The sequence below is a fragment of the Pinus tabuliformis genome, chromosome 3_2 (genome assembly GCF_031772625.1).
Source record: "Pinus tabuliformis cultivar Carrire ecotype Pingquan chromosome 3_2, CPIR1, whole genome shotgun sequence".
In the NCBI taxonomy this organism is placed as follows: Eukaryota; Viridiplantae; Streptophyta; class Pinopsida; order Pinales; family Pinaceae; genus Pinus; species Pinus tabuliformis.
In genome coordinates, this window is record NC_142302.1 from 1,033,591,684 (window position 1) to 1,033,601,545 (window position 9,862).

Sequence of the window (9,862 nt, forward strand, 5' to 3'; positions counted from 1 at the left end):
GTATTTGCATGGCACTAGTGATTATGGTTTGTGCTACCAAGGAAGACAAGGGTTGGATAGAATTTTGCACATCCATGGTTTTGTTGATGCAGATTGGGCTGGAGATCTGGATCAAAGAATATCTACAAGTGGGTATGTGTTTAACCTATTTGGAGGAGCAGTTAGTTGGATGAGAAAGAGACAACCTGTAGTGGCACTTTCAAGTACAAAGGCAGAATACATGGCAACCACTCATGCAAGTAAGGAAGCAGTTTGGTTTCAGAGATTGTGTTCAAGTATGGGGTTGGTACAATAAGCTATAAGGATATACTGTGACGTCCAAAGTGCAATTTTCTTTGCAAAAAACCCTACTTATCATACAAATACAAACCATGTTGATGTTCAGTGTCACTTTGTGAGGGATATGGTTGAGGACAAAAAGGTTTTGTTGGTAATGGTGGACACTTTGAAGAATGTTGTAGATGCATTGATGAAGTCTGTGAGCACTAAGAAGTTTTCTTGATGTAGAGAAACAATGGTTGTTGCAGGGTTGAACCAATGACTAAGCTCTCCTATGACCCCTTATGTGGAAAGAAAACAAGAAGTGGGAGAATGTTGGGTGTGTGTTATATTCTTTCATGACTAGCCTTCACAGGGTCCAAGGCACCGCCCTAGGAAAAAAAAAATATGGGGACCCAAAGATGTTGGGCAAACCTACCCACGGTTTTGTGCATGGGTTTTGCACATGGTTTTTGGCATAATGGTTTTATGCCCATGGTATTTTGTAGATTTGGTCAAGAGAACTATGGTTATGTTCTAATCCAGGGTTAATGGATTGGGTTTTATCAATGCTTCGATATGTATATATATGTATTGTAACATTGAAAGGAATATAATGAAAAATCAATATGGTTTTCCCAATTTTTGGATCCAGGGGAAAATCTATGTGTATATTTTTTTTCTATTCTCGCCATTGCTTATTTTTCTACTTTAATAATTTGTTCGTAGGTAATTTTTGTACAGGGTTAAAGCCTACAAATGGATCCAGAGAAAACAGAGACAATTGCAAATTGGCCTTCACCCAAGAATATTTTCGAAGTTAGGAGCTTCCATGGCTTAGCTAGCTTCTACTAGAAATTTATCAGGAATTTCAGTGGCATTTGTGCACATGTCCTAGATATGATCAAGAAAGATAGGAAACCATTATATAGGACAACAGTGGCAAATAAAAGTTTTCGACTATTGAAAAAGGATCATCGTGAAGGCAGCGTTGAAGTTTCCCAACTTTAATCAGCATTTCCAAGTAAGGTGTGATGCTAGTGGGATAGCCATTGGAGTTGTACTGAGTAAAGAAGACAAGCATGTTGCATATTTCAGCAAGAAGCTAGTTGACTCAAAACAGAAATACTCTTCTTATGACAAAGACTTTTATGTTGTGGTTCAATATTTGAAGCATTGGAAGCATTATTTAATGCCTAAGGATTTTGTATTGTTCTCGAACATTTCTGCATTATAGTATATAACATAGCACCCTAAGTTGAATCATAAGCATGCCAAGTGGATTGAGTCCCTACAAAGTTTTACCTTTGTTCTGAAGCACATCAATCGACAAGCCAATAAGGTAGTTGATGCTTTAAGCAAGAGAAGTTTGATTATGCAAGACAGTCAAGTACAATTCTTAGGCTTTGACTATTTGAAGGATTTGTATGAAGTTGATGTTGATTTTCAAAAAGATTTTGAAACATGAGAGAAGCCTGTAAACAGAGATAGCAGCCCATGGAAATAGTTCATGTTGTAGGATGGTCTATTGTTAAAGAAAATCCAGCTATGTATTCCCAATTTCTCTATGAGGGAGAACTTGATATAGGAAAGAACAATGGAGGGTTGGCAGGGAATTTTGGAGTTGATAAGATGCTTGGGAAGCTGAAGCATTTTTATTATGGAAAAATATGAAAGTGGATGTGCATAAATATGTGAGAAAGTGCAAAGTATGTCAGCATGCAAAAGTGAAAAGTCAAAATTATGGACTATATACTCCCTTTCCCATTCCCAACAGGCCATGGGGCTAAGTGATTATGGATTTTATTTTGGGTTTACCAAAAACCTAGAGAGGTAATGACTCTATACTTGTGATTGTGGACATATTTACGAAGATGGCTCACTTTTCCTATATTACAAAACTAGGGGTGCTACACATGTGGCTAATTTATTGTTTGTTGAGATTGTTAGCCTGCATGGTTTTCCAAAGAGTATAATTTTGGACAATGATACAAGGTTTACAATTTTTTTTTGAAAAACATTGTGGGAGAAGCTTGGAACCAAGTTAAATTTTAGCTCAACCTAACATCCATAGTCTCATAGATAGAAAAAAGTTGTGAATAGAAGTTTAGGAAATCTGTTGAGGAGTTTGGTGGGTGAATGACCCAAGTAGTGAGACCATGTATTAGACCAAGTTGCTTTTGCATACAATGATTCACCAAATAGGAGCACGGGAAAAAGTCCATTCTAGATATTGTATGGACTGCATCCTAGGGGATTTTGTGAACTGCGGGATTTGGGTAAACTTGAACAAAGAAGTGTTGATGGAGAGGACTTTGCAGAGAGCGGATTTTAAAAGAAGAGTAGTGAACTTTGAGGTGGGGGGCATGGTCTTAGCTCACCCAAGAAAGTAGATATTTCCAGAGAGGAGTATAATAAACTTTAGATGAAGAAAACAAGTCCTTGCAAGATATTTATGAAGTTTTCTACAAATGTTGATGAGTTGGAGTTACCTTTAGGCATAGGTATCTCACCTATTTTCAATGTGGTTGATTTGTATCCTTATCAAGCTATTGACAAAGATTCATCTACAACATATGGGGATAGTGGAGAAGTCACTGAGCATAAATGAATGAATCAAATACCTATGGCAAATAATTTGGAAGCTAAAATGATTTTAGACACAATGGTTACAAATCAAACAAGAGGAAAGGAATATCTGGAGTACTTGGTGAACTAGAAATATTGTTCGTTTGAGGATTCTACTTGGCTGAATGTTGTAGCTCTACAGAAAGTAGGTTATTACGTAGAATACCTTATGAGAAAGAGCTCATAAATCTTTCTTTCCGGGGCATTCTGATGCAGGTGCATTAGGAAAGCATGAAATATGAAGAGTTTGGACAAGAGTTTAACAATGTGATGGGATGGTCACACATTAAACTGAGAAAAATTAAACATTTTTGTTAAGAAGTTTTGAATATTTAATTCAGGAGTGGGTTTTGGTTTTAGAAATAAAATAGAGAAGTTACGAATCTCATTTAGATTCAATATTGAAAAGTTATCTTTTTGTTAGTCCAAAAACATAGTTTTTTCCCTTATTTTGTGGAGAATAGAAATCGATTCATATTCATGAACCTTTGTTTGTAACAATTAGTTTTGGGAATAAAATATTTCTTAGAGAGAGAGGAACTCATTGTTTTTCCTTCTAGTTGGTGTGGTTGAAGTTAACCAGAAGTAGAGAAAATACCTCTGAACATTTCACAAATCTATGTGATCTGGAATATATTATATGTGAACCAGGGGTTATTTGATTTAATTTCTAACTGGAGTGAATGGGACAGAACTCTTACATATAATTTGTCAAGCCAAGAGGTAACTTGTTGTTCTTGGTCCACATATGCTAGCAAGGACACTCCATTCATATATTTGATGGCAAGGTTGAGGTCAGAAAATCATTAGATCACTCACTTGTCATGACGGGGATAGAAGAAGAAATACTTCTGAAGTTGCAAGGTACCTCTGCTCGTGCACAAAACTTCTCATACAGTTCTCATTATGACGAAGGTACGTTTCCATCAAGTCTTTTATGGCATGCTATATTTGGACATTTGAATTATGACAACCTTCGTATGTTGAAGAAAAGTGGTGTTACTGTTTTGCCTACAATTCCTAGGAAACTTAAGCAATGTGATGCTTGTATTCTAGGAAAGCATAGCAAACCGTCCTTTCATGATTCTCATTCCAGAGCACATAGAAAACTTGAACTTATCCATTCAAATTTATGTGGCCCAATGCCTATTCCTAAGGAAAATGGAAATAAATATATGATGACATTTATTAATGACTACACCAGAATGTGTTGGGTTTATTTATTGAAGAACAAATCTGATGCTTTTCAAACATTCAAGAAATTTCATGCATGGATTGAAAATGATGCACACTCTCATATTGGCTTTATTCACATAGATAATGGAAAATAATACACTTCAAATGAATTTGAAAACTATCTTCGCCAACATGGGATCAAACATCAAAAAATTGTGCCTTGTAATCCCCAACATAATGGATTAGTTGAAAGAATGAACAAGACAATATTAAATATGGTACGTTCCATGATGTTTTTCAAGAATGTAAAATTGATGTTTTGGGCTGATGGAGTTCTGTGTGTTCTGCATATAAAGAATAGGTGTCCATATAATGCTATTAGAAACAAGACTCCTTATAAAATGTGGTATGGCCACATTCCTTTTGTAAATCATCTCAGAGTGTTTGGTTCCACCTGTTATGCCTTGATACCAAAGGAACAAAGAAACAAACTTGGTGCAAGGAGTCATAAGTGTATGTTCTTGGGGTATTCAAATACCTCCAAAGAATATCATCTTTATGCTAAATTTAATAAGAAGTTTGTTGTATCTAGAGATGTGATCTTTCTTGAATCTTCCAAGGCAGATAATGTTGTTGAGCAGCAGCTTGATTGCTTTTATAGATTTGGAAATGCAAAGCCATTTCAAGAATTTGATAATAAAAATCCACATATTGAAGGGGGGATTCCTATACTTGATCAATCTGTGGAATCTTCTTCTAAAGAATTATCTCCCCCACATGAATCTCCAGCCACTTATGACAATTTGAGTGATGTGATTGATAGAATTGGGAGACTCAATATTGATTCAGTCCCAACTCAGTCAACTGAGCATCCTGGGCCATCTCATAAAGGTCCTTTGAAATGGCTGACAAAGACACTTGAAAGTGTTCATCCTGATGAGGTTGGAAACGCATGAAAAAGAAATTCAACTAAGCAAAAATGAGGTGATGTAGATGATTCTGATTCATGGCGAGCTCCAGTATTGTAGCAATAATGCTACAACTCCTGGGGCTTCCTGTCTCTCATTTTATCAACCCGGTAGTTCGTACAAACTTGGAAGCGACGGTGCTATATGCACAAGTACTAGCTCTTGTCACAGCTATCACTTGGTCAGCTGGCACAAGTCCCCTAGGGCTCAAGCCAACTTCTATAGGCTCTCAGAAGAAGCTTGCTAATTGATGGACGAAAGCTAATCTCAAAGGAAAGCTACTCTACTTGGCAAAATGAACTGAAAGCAAATCAAAGCATGTAAACCTAGGAAACCCTAATTTAACTAGTCTAACCTCTACAATGCAAAGCATGTGAATCAAACTTCTACCAATGCTGTTGTTACCTCTAATAAGTGCAAATGCATGGATCTAGACTACTTGCATCATGAAAGATATGTTTTTGTATTTTTCCTTTAACTGTGTGGAATGATTGTGATTTTGTGCTAACTAGGGTTTGATTGTGCAGATGGGATGGAGAAGGAAGGAAAGCGTGGGATAGGTTAGGGAGGCTAGGAGAGGTCCCTAGGGATCCTTAGCATCCATCCACAGAGGTTCCTCGCATTCAGATGCTCAGCAACCGAGAGAGTGGCCTCCTACAGGATGGCTGTGGAGGATCCTACAAGATACTCTGGTTTCTATAGGATGTCTACAAATGGCTGCAGGATGACCTACCGTGAGTGTTTGGAGTGATGGAGGAGTAATGGAATGGTAAGGGGAGATGTGTAAGGTAGGAATGAGGCTGGTGATGGCTGTAGAAGTGGAAGAATAGGATGGGAAGTGAGTGTAGGGAGTAGGTTGGAAGGTAAAGGGTTAAGTCAACGAAAGGGCTAGAGAATGGAAGCACGTGAGGAGTGAAAGACTTTGGGTGATGGCAGAGTAGAGCAGGGGTCGAAAATGTGTTTGCATGCGTGATTAAGATGGAGGACGAAGTGATGGAACGAGAGAGCGCAGTGTAAGTGAAACAAATGCTTATGACTGTCACCAAACCAAAAATGCATCAACCTAAACTACATGTGCTTATAAATTCAATGAACAACAATCTAAACGCGAAGGAGAATGTGCATGAAGTTGTGATGAAGGTGTGTGGTGCATGTGTGAATGACAAGGAAGCATCTAACGTGACCGTGGCTATATTGCAGCAATCATCAAGTAAAGAAATGCGTGTTTTTGGTGGCTAGTCATGGACTGCACTCCAATCCCAGATGAGACGGCAGTGAGCCTTAACAACCTTTTTTTTTGGAGCTCCAATGGACTATATCTATCCTCTGCTACACTAAACAACTGTAAGCAAACTCACCATAAGCAAATCCTATCTAACTCATGAAAAAGACCAACTTAACAACCTGTAATTCGAATTGCATGTGCAAATGAAAACTCAAAGTGCTGAAAACGAAATGGAAACAACACTACAGCAGAGGGGATCTATGGCTCTCAGGTTGGGCCCTAACCTGAGAGCTATAGTCTCCTTAAGAAACTCAGAACTAGATCACAAACTGCCTTCTTTATTCATAATCTGATATCATGCCAAATTGGCTTACAAAGAGGAACAAAAATTGAACTGTACTCCAAAATTACAATAGCAATACGAGAGTTTCAACAACCTATCTAAGGCTAAGGCCTCCATACTTATACAAAAACGATGATCCAACAAGTGTCCTTGATTTTAGGAGCTCGGCTGTCCAACTAGAGTTTAACTGCTGATCCTGTAGGATGGTCATAATTGTTGTTCCTGTAGAGCAGTTTATAACTGCTGTTCCTGTAGGACACCTGGCTGCTTCTTAAGCTCGGAGGGGAGATGGATTGGAGCTCGGAGTTCTTGGTGGGAATCACGAGGAATGTCCCAAGATCGTGGACATCCTCTCCTAAAAACCAACAGTGCCACCTCATTGTCTCCTTATCTCCTTTTTCGTTGTCTCTTGCTCCCTTTTAATGCCAAAACCTGGGATCACAATGCATTAGTCACGTAGATAGAGTGCCTACCCTTCTTCCTACAAAAAACATGAATAAACTAAGAAATGCATGCATAAGAAGTAAAAAATGAATGGTTTGAGCAAGTAGAATAGGCCAAAATGAGCCCAAATTGTACCAAGATTGGGGCTCATCATCACCCCCCAGCTGAACCATTTTCTCATCCTTGAGCAATTTTGCCCCGGCTCCTTGTCCTTGGCCGAGAGCTGGGGCCCAGAACCTGCTCCTTCTTCTCTATTTTTGGGGCCTCTGTTTTCTCTGCCTCAGGTGGAGACGAGGGTGGTGCTTCTTCCCCCTTTTTCATTTCCTTGAGCCGGGCTTCAGAAGGCGACTGGCCTATTTTCCGCGTCCAGGAAGTGACTTTTGGGCTTCCCTTCTCAGGGGTGGCCTGTGTTTTAGAGGGAGTTCTTGTACTGGGTGAAGTAGGGATGTCTCCTGAAGTGGGTTGGCTGCTGGGTGGAGGCTGCGACTTGTCTGTTTTCATTCTCTGACTTCTCCTGGCTTCAGGTGGTAGAGGGGTCTCCCTCTCCCTTTTCTCTTTCGGTTTTGGAGGTGTGCTGAGGGCAGCCAGTGCCACTGCTGCCTCCTTTTCGAGAATGCCAGCCTTCTCTTTCTTGTGTTTTTCTCTCTCGGAGCTCCTTGTAGAGGGCCCCTCCTTTTTAGATTTCAGGCTTCCTGTGGAAGACCCTGCTTTGCCCGCTTCCGGGCCTCCTGTAGCAGATTCTTTCTTTGTCTTCGGACTCTCTATAGGAGGATATTTCTCAATGACCTTCGGGCCTCTTGTAGAAGCCCCTCTTTCCGACCTCGGGCTTCTTGTAGAAGCCCCTGTCTCTGTCTTCGGGCTTCCTGTAGAAGCCTGTGGTTGCACTTTCAGGCTTCCTGTAGAAGCCTTTGTCTCCGTTTTTAGGCCTCCTGTAGAAGCCTGTTCTCCAATGATTTTCGGGCTTCCTGTAGAAGCCTTGGTCGTTTCTCTTGGGCTTCCTGTAGAAGCCTGCTCCTTACTGATCTTCGGGCTTCATGTAGAAGCCTTTGTCTTTGTTTTCGGGCTTCCTGTAGAAACCTGCGTTTGTGTTTTCGGGCTTCCTGTAGAAGCCAATGTTTGTGTTCCTGCAGATGCAACTCTCACCACCTTTTCTTGCTTGGCTGCATGGATTTTTCTTTTGGCTTTGACTACAGGAGCTGACGAGGTGCTTGGGCTGGTAGGGACCACCTCGGTTTTGACTGCCCTGTTTTTCAACCTCTGTTCTCTTGCTGTCAAAACAAGTGTGTCACCTTTTGCTCTCTCCTCCTTTCCCTCCTCCTTCTCCTTTCGTTCTTTCTTCTGTGTTGGAGTCGGGACCTTTTGGCTTTTCCCTTTCCTACCCTCGGCTACTGGCTCCTCTTCTTCTCCGCTAGAGGATTCCGTTTCTTCAAGCAACATTTTTATGTTCCCTTCTCTTGTTAAGTTCCTAAATGATTCCCAAGCGAGGGGGACTTTATATGAGTGGAGAGCATCCTCCACAAGAAGCTTGACTAGCCCATGGTGGGCTACCTGATCCGGAATTCCGTCCTTGAGCTTTGTGGAGCACTCCATCAAGGACTGCAGTAAAAAGTAAGGAATGCTCAGCCTCTGTGCTGCAGGGAGGTCAATCTGGTGTCTTAGTTCATTGAGCAGCCTGAAGTGGTACGCATATACGATGCTGTAACGACCCTCACAGGTGATATATTTTATAATTTGCAAGCTGACTTCGTTCCATGGTGGCAACAGGCTTGACCTTTTCACCCCATTTTTGTCCTCTGTGAATGATTCCTCAGGTGGGAAGAACTCCTTCTTTGCTTGCTGGCTCTGCTTCCGCTCTTCTTTATCCCATGGCAGACCCATGGGCAGTTCTGTGATTCGACTTATATGCTCTGGGGTGAGTTGGAGGCTGAGACCTCTGAAGCTTACTGTGGCCAGTGTCTGGGATTTAGGCTTCAATGCCTGCAAGAATTCCTCGGCTACTTCATCATCGTAGCCCTGTAGTTTATCACAAAAAGGCATCCATTGTGCTCTAGTGAAGAGCTCAACCACTGCCGGGTTTCTCCTTAATGCATTTGAATCAGTGGGCTCTCGCCTGATAAACCCACCAGGCATGACGAACACAGTGGTTTTGACCAAAGGCGGTAGATACAAAGGAAATTCGGTCTTATAGACAGAGCATGCAATGAATTCACAAAACCACAGTCTAATTATACTGCTATCCTGTAGAAGCGATAGTATAGGCACGGCAATCCAATTTTTTTATGACCAGACTGTGAATAATGACCTTGCCACCTTTGAAAACCAATTGCGGAAGGAGTTTCAGGGTTACCTCTTTTCCGCCACCTTTTTTACGTGAAGACTTCACCTTCCTGTACGGACTGCTTTCCTGTAGATACTGCTTCCTGTAGGACTGCGTTCCTGTAAAAACTGTTCCTGTAGGAGTAGTGCGCAGACTTCGGGGGGAGCTATAGTTGAACAGCGGTCGAGAGGTGCGCTTCACTGGTGTTCAGTCGGCCGAAAGCTTGGCGTATCAACATGCAGAGGTAATCAGAGGAGCTACTCGAGTTTTGAAGTGAGGTTGATGGATATACACACTTAATCGAGCCGATTAGATTTTGAATCGGCGCAGCTCGTGGCGCGGGGGGTTAGCTGTCCCCGTCGGACCGTTGGGTGACGTCACCCATCATCCGCCTGCACATTCGCTTGCTGCCGCATTCATTCCCACAGATCTGCCGCCACCCTTTTCGGTTAAACTCGTTTCACGGTTGACGGGACTAATCTTCACGTGCGTGCTACGTGTGT